This window comes from Pinus tabuliformis, chromosome 9, assembly GCF_031772625.1.
Source record: "Pinus tabuliformis cultivar Carrire ecotype Pingquan chromosome 9, CPIR1, whole genome shotgun sequence".
NCBI classification, from domain to species: domain Eukaryota; kingdom Viridiplantae; phylum Streptophyta; class Pinopsida; order Pinales; family Pinaceae; genus Pinus; species Pinus tabuliformis.
The window spans coordinates 531,813,751-531,826,229 of record NC_142307.1 but is presented as its reverse complement, the minus strand read 5'-3'; positions in this window follow the sequence as shown (position 1 = coordinate 531,826,229).

The window sequence follows — 12,479 nt, the reverse complement described above, 5'->3', positions numbered from 1 at the left end:
TCTCATGAACGGGTTCAATACAAATGACCCTCCTTGCTCTTTAAATAGAGATCATGGACCAATCGGGTGTTAAGCCACAGATCAAGTGTCGGTAATACCGAGGAGAGAATGAATCGCGGATCACTACATATCGTGACCGTCGGATTGTAAGTTACAAAATGTACATAGTAAAGAAACACACTTTACCTAACTCTATACTAGACCAAGTTATACTTAACTATTTCCTATGTGTCGGAATATCCTAACATCCCCCCTTAAGAACAACTTGGGATAGGATTGAAGGATTTATAAATATGACACAATAGGAGAAGGAAGGAGGCACTTGAAAACATGCATCCAACATGCCAAGCTAGAGTCGAAAGAAAATTTAACTAAAAAATGTGTACAACAAGAGTTAGATCAAGGATTTGCAACCCTAAGAGAAAGAGAAGACCATGAACAAAGGCTGAATCAAGGAGAGAATTAAAATTAGCACGGAAATTGGGTGTAGAGATTTCAAATGAGGCTAGAGATTCTTACATTTTTAAATCTAACAATTTGTGATCTATACTTATGCAGGAACGAAAACGAATACAGATATAGAAACAAACACAGAGATGCTACAAAAATAAATAGTTATTTCATTAATATCAAAGAACTGAAAAATGCTTACACACAAAATGGAGATAAATTAACTTGGGCAATTGTAGCTTATCTATGAGAAGAGGTGTGATGACTACATACCTATGAACTGTGTTTTAATGAGGCTTGAAGGCCTATTTATTATTGAGAAACAATGGAAAACCCTAAACATCGAAAAACATAACCCTAGGAGGTGAAGCGCAAAAACTATGGGCACCTTTGGTGTAAATTGGTACATCAACTTCATGGGGTCATAATTTTGGCATACGATCTCCATTTGATGTGCATGATACCTCGTTAAAAATATATATCTGAGGAATACAACTTTCAACTACAAAAATTTGTATTCCCGTTTTCCAAAAAACATTGTTTAGGGCCTCAAAATGGCTCCAAAATTGCAGGATCTGAAAAACTACCAAAATAGTAAATTGTGCGGTCCAAGAGGAATAGGCGAGTGGCCAACAATATCCACCTGGATTAGTCCTCCCCCCTTAGGAAGAAATGGTCCCCATTACGTTGAGTGCCTCCATGAGATGGGGAAATGATATGAATGGAAAATGGCATCAACTCATGGTATTCATCCACCCATGGAATTTACCCATAGTATTGTAAGTGGCATCCACCCATGGTATTGTAAGTGACATCTACACAAGGTATTCATTCACCCATGTTATTGTGACATCCACCCATGGTATTCATTCACCCATGGAATTTACCCATGGTATTGTAACTGAAAAATTTTGTAAGGAACAAGTCGCATATTGTAAAATGACAATTTGTCCGCCACAATGTAGCTTTTATAGTTATTCTCTATTTTAATAAAAAAATTCTTTTTGGTTTTGTTTATTGGGCATTCACCTCTTTCTTCTTGCATTTCAATTTTCTAGATCTTGGAGGCCTCTCCCCCAAAATCCATTTCAATCTTTTGGGTCTTGGGGGCCTCCCACCAAGATTTGGATCAGTGGTATTAGAGCAGGATATGATTCCATGGGAATGAGAGTTTGATGCATATTTCAATTTCAAATTTTGCATAAATATCCAACAAACTTTAGGCATGTCCTCCACAAAGAATTTGTTGGGCCAAATGGGAAGAAATTTTCTTTTTTCATTTTTTTGCAGGAATGTTTATGGGCGGCGAGTTTGAAGATCATATATGATTTTTTTTGTGCAAAATTTACAAAACAAATAACAGATTTGGATTCCTTGCAAAAAAACCAAAATTCAAAAAACAAATCGGCCAAATCGGAGTCTCGATGAGGGAGATATCGCTAATTTAAAATAAGCTATGTTGCAGAAATGTTTCTTACGACATTTCGTGGACGGTGGCTCTCCTATCTTTTTTTTTTTTAATTTTGGTGCAATATTTTAGAAAATCTATTGTAGATCTGAGCTCCTCTCGAAAAATAGCTCAATTTCAAAAAACCAATGGGTCGAATTGGAGTTCAGATGTGGGAGATATCGGTGATTTAAAATCAACGATTTTTTTTCAGAACTTTTGTGACAGCAAAAAAGTTGCAGCGCGAATATGAGATTCTAGAGTGTCCAGATAAGGATTTCCAACACATGGGAAGATGAAAAATGCTCCTTATGTTTCCAAAAATAGGTTATAATAAATATTCTAAGTTATATTGAAGAATTATGTCCATTTTAATTCTGGAGTAGCATTCAGAGCAGGTTCCCTTTGGAGATGTACTCTCCCACCCCGCTTTAGTAGGCACCTGCTTCACATTCATCAGTTTCAGCATAGCAGCATTTGGCTTGGGTTCTTTGGAGGCGTGCCCTCCCACCCCGGGCTACGTAGGAACCTTCTACTTCATCAACAACCAACATCCCATTTATGGGTCAACCGCACAAAATCCTTGTCATCGAAGTCTATTTGCCAAGCCACACACTGTTAGTATCACAGTTGGTCACAAACATTACAAGGTATCTATATCATTGGATCTTTGTTTGTCATGGTTATGGGTAATCCACAAACCCACACTTCATCAAAGTCCATTTTCTGGGCAACATATTGTCATTATCACAGTTGATCACAAGCATTACAGGGTATCTCTATCCTCGGATCTTTGTTAATCATGGTTATGGGTTAACCACATAAAACCCTTCTCTTCAGTGGCTCTTCATATTCAAAAAAGGCTTCATAGGAGGGAAATGCATGCAATGGGGACCATTTCTTCTTAAGGAGGGAGGAATGATCTGATTGGAAAATGGCATCAACCCATGGTATTCATCCACCCATGTTATTTAGCCACCCTTGGAATTTACCCATGGTATTGTAAGTGGCATCCACCCATGGTATTGTAAGTGACATCCACCCATGGTATTCATTCACCCACGGAATTTACCTGTGGTATTGTAATCAAAAAATGTTATAAGTAACATGAAGTCACATACTGTAAAATGACACTTTGTCCACCACAATGTAGCTTTTACAGTTATTCTCCATTTTAATAAAAAAATTCTTTGTGGTTTTGTTTATTGGGCCTTCTCCTGTTTTTCTTCTGGAATTTCAATTTTTCAGATCTTGGGGGTCTCCTCGCAAGATCTGGGTCAGCAAATTTCTGCTAAACTTGGTCCCTAGTGAGCCACTTGCCTTGGTGCAAGAGTTGGCTAGCTTTGACAACCTGATATAATTGGATCTTCTGCTAGTGAGTGGTTTTGATCTATGTGTCGATGATCCAATCAGTTATGGCATGTTCCATGAATTCTGGGTTTAGCTCTGTTGGTTTGAGTTGTTTTGCAATGTTTGATGTGTCCAACAATTGTGGAAAGTATGGTCGAAGGTGGTCCAAATTGTACATTGGATGCAAGCCAAGGAACAGTGGAATGTTGAGCTCAGAAGAATTGTCTCCTACAACCTTAGTGATGGTTTAAGGCCCATATCAGAGTGAACGAAGCTTGTGATGGGCCCTAGTGAGGCACTCCTTCTGCAAATGTTACCAAACTTTGTCGCCCACCTGGAACTTGTGTGGCACCCAATGTTGATCATGATGTTTTTTGTACTTAGCATTTTATCTATCCAATATGTCATGGACCTTCTACTCTGTCAGCGTTGGATTGGACATGAGCCGAATATTCCTGAGTAGCTACTAGTGGTATGGAAACATCAATGGGACATCATGGCTAGAATCCCAATCCTACCTGAAAGGAGTTGTGGCTAGTTGAGCTGTGGAGAGATTTATTATAGTTGTGTTGGACATGGGGGAGACTTTCATCTTAATTGTGTGGATGCTTTGAGTTTTACATGCGCAATATATGCACAATCATCCTGTTGGCGACATATGCCTAGCCATCAATTTTGGGGTGGAAGTTTGTGGAATTAGTGAGCTTGGTATCCAAAAAAGACCAAAGGATTGAACAAAATGTACTTAGAAACCTAGTGTCTCAATCTAAGATAATGGACTATGTGATCCCAAAGTGTACCCATACTCATTCAAAGAAAATTTTAGCAGTGGCTCCTACTGTGATGCAATTCTTGCAGGGCGCCAGAATGGCCATTTTAGGGAACATGTCAATGACCACGAAAACATAGTCGTTTCCATGCTTGTTAGAAGAAAGGCCAGACATGTAATCCATGGAGATGGATTCCTAGGGATGACTAGGAGTATACAAGCCTTGATTCTTGATTGTAGGTTTGGAAATGGCATAGACAATGCAAGATCTGATGTACTTCCCAAAATCCTGTCGAAGGTTTGGCCAATAAAAATACTTCTGCAACACTTCCACTATCTTTTCTACCCCAAAATATCCAGTGACCTAATTGTAGTGCGCCTCCCAAATAATCTTGGCACACTCACTTGAAGGAACACAAAGGTGTCCCAAGTGGCACAATAGTGCATCATGGAGGTGAAAGTCTGGAACTTTCTTACCTTCCAAGAGCATCTGCTATGTGGTGTGGAATTTTGGATCACTCTTGTAAAGATGTGGTTATCCCAAAGTATCGTGCCCACAAGAGTCAAGCACAATGAAGTGCCATAACCGGATCTCGATTGAGGAAATTTGCAAGAATATTGGTGCTTCCCTTCTTGTACTTAACGTTCAAATGGAATGTTGCAGATATGTGGACCATTTTTTATGGCAATTATTCTGCAACTTTTCTTGTGTTTGTATGAACTGCATGGATCGGTGGTTTGTATGGATGATCGTTTCCTTTCCCATAATGTAATGCTTCCATTGTCGACAGGCTTTGGGATTTCTTGATCAATGAATTCCTTCAAGCCATTGTCTTCTAATACAACCTCCATTCTATATTTCCATGCTATGAAGACAATGGCTTGAAGGAATTCATTGATCAAGAAATCCCAAAGCCAGCTTCAACTAATGCACAAGAGTTGGCTGAGTGTAAGAAGTGTGTGGCAAAGGCGAGATGAATCATCCTTGAGGGAGTTTGAGACCATATTGTCTTGAGTCTCCATGGGAAGGATACTCCATTTTCAATGTGGAAAACATTGAAGGACCTCTACCAGAACAATAGTGACCAAAGGAAATTGGCGCTCAAGAATAAGCTTCGAAGAATCAAGATGGAGAAGCGTGATACTATTTCCACATATCTGAACAAGCTCACCCCCTGTAGAGATGAATAACTACTGCCGATGATGATATGGTGAGCCTCACTCTCCTTGGCCTTCCAAAGAGTTGGAATAGCTACCAGGACTCTGTGAATGGAAGGGAGAAACTACCGAATTGGGAACGACTGTGGTCAGATCTTATGCAGGAGGAGATCAGGAGGAGCACATGAGATGGTTCTTCATCCAAGAATGATGATGAAGAAAATCTGGCCTTAACAAGTAAGGCAAGGAAAGGGAAGGGGAAGGCTTCCCATTCCAAATCGAATTCTTCTGATGGAGGGAAGAAGGGTGACAAGTCTAAAGTAAGATGCTTTAATTGTCATGAGATGGGACATTATGCAACTAATTTCCCATCAAAGAAGTCCAATAAGGGATCCTCGAAAGGATATGAAGGTGAGGAATTAGCCTCTCTGTTCGAAATGGACTTTACCCTCATCGCATACATGGTGTTATCGATGATGGGTTGTGTTTGGTATCTTGACAGTGGAGCCTCATTCCACATGACCAGTGATAAAAGTTTATTCGACGCTTTGGAGGAGAAAGACCTCAAGATGCGCATAGAGATGGGTGACAACGGAAGGTATAGTGTTTTAGGAGTGGGAATGGTTGATTTTCAAAAGGAGCATGGAGCTCCTCTCACCTTGACAGATGTGAAATATGTGCCTAGACTGAAGAAGAACTTGGCATTGGTCACAATGTTGGAGGACAAAGGCTACAATGTTACCTTCAGTAAAGGAATGGCGTTCCTAAGACACATAACCATGGGTCAGACCAAGAGGATAGGGATTCAGGTGAAGAATCTCTCTAAACTAGAGGTAGATGGATCCCATTTGGGATTTGAAACGTTGGTGTAAAAATTCTCTTACTGTGGATTCTCTGGTCAAAAATTCATAGAGGTAGATGATTGTGCAACATTGAGTACGAAAGCAAAATTGGTGCAAAGCCAAGACATCGGTGATTTGTGGCACAGGCGGTGTTGAGCCTCAAATATGCACCTTCCTATACACCCTCTCAGCCTTCTTTTTCCACTTACTTCATCCACCAAGCTATTAAAATCATTGCATTATAGTCTAAAAAGAGCTTTTTACATGGTTTTCTGACTATGCTTATGATTGTTGTTTGGTTTAGATTTTTGTTCAGACAGCTACGGAAACTTGTCAGTTTCCGCAGCCAGCACAGGTTTCCGCAGCCAGCACAGGATTCCGCAGCTATTTTGTTAAAAGCTATGCTACAGGTGTCCTATGAAGAAATGAGCCACATGGGCAAGCTACAGGTGACGGGTACATGGAACGTGTCCCTTCAAATCAGCCAAATCATCCATAGAAGGTCACGGTCAACAAGGGTCAAAGGCAAAGCCAACCAAGGATTTTAGCGGTGGCACGTCTCTGTTTTGAGCACGTGAACGTTTACGTGGCACAATCCTCAGCCCACGAAGACACCGACATACCTGGAGATCATCCCCGTAACCTGCTACCACTCCGAAGCTTTAATAGACATGATGACAGTTACGCTAGATCTCGGCTGAGGAGATCTACGCGTCCTTGGCAACACAGTTAATAGCATAGGATTCAGTTAGTTAGTTTCAGTACTTTTTCATTATAAATAACGCGTTGATGAATGCTATGTAAAAAGGCTTTTGCGATGTAATTTTTGGAACTATTTCTATTAGCAACCCACTGTACTTTGTTTTATATATGTTGCTGCTACTTTAATACATGAGAAGACTACTTTGCTGAGCTCGTTATTGTGACTGTTCGTTGACTGGCTGAGGTGGCAGAGGGCCCCTGCGCACTAAAGCCCTGTATAGTTGTTTTATTATGTTTTTGTCTTCATAATCATTATCTTGTATATAACACGTTGTTTAGATGTTTTTAAATTCACTACTGTTTACATGCTCACTTCCGTTTTTATAGCTGTCAGCTGATCAATGTTTTTCTGTAGGTTTTCTTAGGCAGCCCGGGAAAATTTTCATCTTTTTGATAACTATTGACATATGAGATCATCTTGTCCTTCCTGCTAACTTTCATTTTCTGAAGTTTAATTCCAGCAATGTTCTTTTTTTCAAGTTGTGATTTGCTTATTTATTTTTCTGTTACTTGGACATCATACTACTCATCAGTTTATGGTTTCTTTCTATAGTCAAGTGACTCTATTAGTAAGAAATCAGAATATTACTTATTGTAGTGTGATTTAGTTATCATATTGCTTAAACTCATTCATGATTGCTTCCCACAAGGTAGATTGAGCTGAAGGGTAAAGGATCAGAAGAGTTGAAGTAGTGTGATTAGTTTCCTTTTCTGCAATTTAATTTCTTGCCATCTAAGATATCATATTGCTTGACTTGTTCATGATTGCTTCCCACAAGGTAGATTGAGCTGAAGGGTAAAGGATCAGAAGAGTTGAAGTAGTGTGATTAGTTTCCTTTCTGCAATTTAATTTCTTGCCATCTAGATATCATATCGCTTGACTTGTTCATGATTGCTTCCCACAAGGTAGATTGAGTTGAAGGGTAAATGATCTGAAGAGTTGAAGTAGTGTGAATTAGTTGCTTTGATTTTAGTTTGAGTTGCTTTAAGTTCAGTTTTTACTTTCTTTTTCATTCAACAGCAAGGATATTGGGCCATTGTCATTAGTTCACTGTTTAATACATTGATTTCCTCTTAAGAATTGATTTCATTACAGTTGTTTTAAATCTTTCTTTTTGAGAACTTTTAAGTTTTGGAAAATCACTGTAGAAATCACCATCACCATCCATACTTAACTTTCATTTTCGCCATCACACATTAGGGAAAGATAAATCCAAAAACAAACTAAAAAACTCAAAAATGACAAAAGACTAAGGAAATGGTTATCTAGTACATATAGTACACTTCACTTCGTCAGTTTACGAACCCCGGATTGACATTTTAAATAGCAATTTAGAGCACACTAAATTGACCAAACATTTTGGCGCCGTTGCCGGGGAAGTGAAATTAGGTAGCCAATTTCTTAAAAAAAAAAAAAACACAAGAAAATTTCAAGGAAGGAAAATCGATAACCTCTCAAAGTATGCTCTCCTCTTGCACCTAGAGTGATCTGGAGGATTAGAAAAGAGAAAGTTATTGGTTTAATAGTTTCTTGAGTATGCTCTCTTCTTGCACCTAGAGTGACCTGGAAGACCAGAAAGAGAGTTATTAGCCCGACTTGAAGAAAAAAAAAATGGCATGCATAGAGCAAGAGACTCTAGGGGAAGGTTTTTAGCTAGAGCCAAAGAGTTCGATTTTTACAACTCCTTCTACTTCAAGGAATAGACAAGAGACACCTCCATCATCTCCTAGCCCTAGGATTCCTGGAATTCAAGAGGCAGTAGTTGACTCTCCCACACCATCCATCGAATCTGAATTAGGAATAGATCCTTTCTTTTCTTCTACAAGGAGACACATTGTAATTGAAGAAGTAGAATCACCTGAGGAAGAAGAGGGAGAAATTCCTCCTCGTTCGCCATTAGTAGAAGAACCAGAGGACTCTGAAATCTCTGAGAAAACTACCATGACAGAAGAGGGAGTAAATGGATTTGGTAGAGGTAGAGGTGGAGCAGGAGGAGGAGGAAATAATGGATGAGGTAGAGGTAACAATGGGGTAAATAGGGATGGAGATATCTCATTCGGATTTCCTATAGTTGATGAGGATTCTCGAGCAACAATGAAAAATATTTCACCATCTGTCCTCCCAAACTTTCATGGGTTAAGAAATGAAGATCCTGAAACATTTCTATTTGAGTTTGAGGTCGTGTGTCGAACCTATGATTATCTGGAAGACTCTCAAAAACTCAATCTGTTTCCTTCAACATTGAAAGGAGCATCTTTGAAATGGTTCATGGGATTACTCACTCAATCCATTAGGACTTGGAATGATATGAAACAAACATTTTTGGATAGATACCTGGACTATTGTATGCCCACCAATCACAAGGATGAGGTATTCAAAATGGTACAAAAAGAAGATGAAAACTTGGAGGATTTACTTGAAAGATTTCAATACAACCTGAAAAGAGCAAAAATGAGTAGCTTAGATGAGGAGACCTTGAAAGCCCTTCTATTAAAAGCTATTAGAGATGAATGGATAGATATTTTGAACATGATGGGAAAAGGAGATATATCTCAACTTCCACTTCATGATATAGCAAAACTGTGTGTCCATCTCTCAAGAGGAAAATCTAAAACTGGAAAAGGGCCTAGAGATCCTTCTCTCATCAGAGCAAACAAATCTGCAACTGGATCAGTAAGTAGGGCTGAGATTGGCAACATGCTTGATGAATTTAAAACTGATATCTTAGGGAGTCTTAGTGAGGAACTAGACACTCTTAAGATCCACAATAAGCTGAAGCTGAAGCTTTAGCCATCTTTTGCCCAAAATGTAGAAAAAAACATGCTCTCAGGGAATGTCCCTTGGATGCATAAGTTGTAGAAACATGTGTGATCTGTTCAGAGAATCATGAGACCAAGGATTTTCCTTCAATTCCTGGGCTCAAAGCTGTCTTTCAAGAAGATCCAAATACAATTGAGTCTCTCTGTTTTTTTGCAAGGAGACCTTGGCAGGGGCAACAAAATCAAGGGTTTAACAACTCTATGAACTTTCAATCCCCACCAAATTGGAATCCTTGGAAACAACCTTGGTCCCAACCTCAGAATCCTTTTCAATCATGGGTACAAGGTATGCAAAATCCTTATGGGAGATTTGCTCAATTTTATCAATATCCTCCATCTTTTCAAAACCAAAAAGCTCCACAACTTCCAAATAAAAACCCACAACTACCATTTCCATTTCAACAACAACAACCTTCTCAACAAAACCCAAATTCTCAACTCTTACTTCCATTCCAACAGAAGTCAAATCAACTTCCTTCTCAGCCATTGCCAAACCCCAATAATAAAAACCCTCAAAATGCTTACATGATAGAAGGTCAACAATTTCCTGCCTATATGATTGTTCCTCTCAATGATGTACAACTCAGATCTGGTAGAGTTCTAGATAAACCTTCTATAGATGCCCAAAATCAAAGCATTTATGAGGAAGAGTCTCTTGAAGCCAATAAGGGTTCTGAAGCATCTCTTCAAAACCCAAACACTCAGAAAGAAAAAGAAAAAGAGCTAACCCCCACAACTCCTATAGTTGTGCAACCTGCATCTTCATCCACACCTCCTTTTCCTGAAAGATTACAAATTGACAAAGGGGTGGAAAAACAAATCTTGTTGCCTGACTACGATTTTCTAGATAAATTGAAGAATGTCTGTATCAAGATTCCCTTGTTACAAGCCATCAAAGAGATTCCTATTCTAGCAAAAACAATAAAGGAGTTGAGTCTTAAAAGACCAGGAAGAAAACCTAGAGACACAAGAAGAATCCACCTGGTAGGGAAAATTGCAGACATCATGATGGGAAAAATTACTATGCAGAAGTATGTAGATCCCGGTAGTCCAATTGTCAAAACACATATCAATGGGGTTGAAATTCCAAATACTTTGATTGATTTAGGGGCTGCTATCAACATTATGAGTAGATAGACTATGGAACAGCTGAAACTTCCTAATCTTCTCTTTACACCTACTTTACTGCAGCTCGCAGATCGATCAATTATTAAACCAGATGGTGTATTAGAAGACATTTCAGTCTCCTTAGACTCTTGGGAATATCCAGTGGATTTCATGATTTTATCTCCCAAGAGTAATTTAGGAGGACATCCTCTCATCTTAGGAAGACCTTGGCTAGCCACAGCCGATGCTTTCATCAGTTGTAGGTCTGGGGATATGTATATTTCTTATGGTAATTCGACAAAGAAATTCAATCTGTATCCTCCAGCAAAAGAAATTACAGAAATAGGAGATAATGAGTGGGTTGATGATGAAGATACTATACAACCTGTCTTTACCATTTCTGAAGTTAGTGAAGATAGTCAAATTCTGAACACATTAGAAAATTTTGAAACATCTTTAGAATATGACCACACACAATTTTAGTTAGATTCTGACATTGAGCATCTATCATCTAGACAAATGTCTCTTTTCTCTATGGAAGAATTTGGTAGTTCTGCCATTGAGATCTTTCTAGGAAAAACATTGAATATCAACAAAAATTTGGAAAGATCACAACAGGAAGAACTAACCAAAATCTTGCAAAAACATTCTACTGCATTTGCATGGAAGTATACTGATATGAAAGGTATTGACCCTAAGACTTGCATTCATCACATATACATTGAGGAAAACAGTAGACCAATCAGACAACCTCAGAGAAGGATGAATCCAAACCTTAGGGAGATCGTGAAATAAGAGCTTTAAAAGTTACTTAATGTGAACTTCATTTATCCAATTTCAGATAGCCGATGGGTTTCTCCTTTGGTTATAGTACCTAAAAAGAATGGTAAATGGAGAGTATGCATTGATTACAGGGAATTGAACAAAGCAACTCTGAAGGATCACTTTCCTTTACCCTTTATCGATCGGGTATTAGATACTTTAGCAGGAAAAAAGTATTTTTCATTTTTGGATGGTTTTAGTGGTTACAATCAGATTCAGGTAGCACCTGAAGATCAGGACAAGACCACATTTACCTGTCCATGGGGAACTTTTGCTTACCTAGTACTTCCTTTTGGATTATGTAATGCACCCGCAACATTTCAAAGGGCAGTACTAGGAATCTTTTCCGATCTAATCCATGATTGTGTAGAGGTTTATATGGATGATTTTACAGTTTATGGTAATTCGTTTGAAGAGGCATTAGGGAATTTGGAAAAAGTCCTTATAAGATGTAAAGAAACAAACCTATCATTAAGTCATGAAAAATGCTTTATGATGTTTACTGAAGGGATTGTTTTAGGACATCATATTTCAGGAGATGGGATTAAAGTTGATAGATCAAAAGTTGAGGTCATCTCCAAGTTGCCTATTCCAAATTGTCAAAAAGATGTTAGAAGTTTTCTTGGATTTACTGGATACTATAGAAGATTTATTGAAAACTTCACCAAAATAGCATCTCCACTCTTCAAATTACTTACAAAAGATTGTGAATTCAAATGGGATCCTAATTGTCAATCCGCGTTTGAAACTTTGAAAACAAGAATATCTGAAGCACCCATTTTGAGAGGTCCAAATTGGAAACTTCCTTTCCATATTTCTACAGATGCTTCAGATACAGCTCTAGGAGCTGTGTTGGGACAAAAGGATTTAGTTCCCTATGCCATTTGCTACACCAGTAAAAATTTGACTCCCATTGAGTTAAACTATACTGTGACTGAGAAAGAGTTCTTAG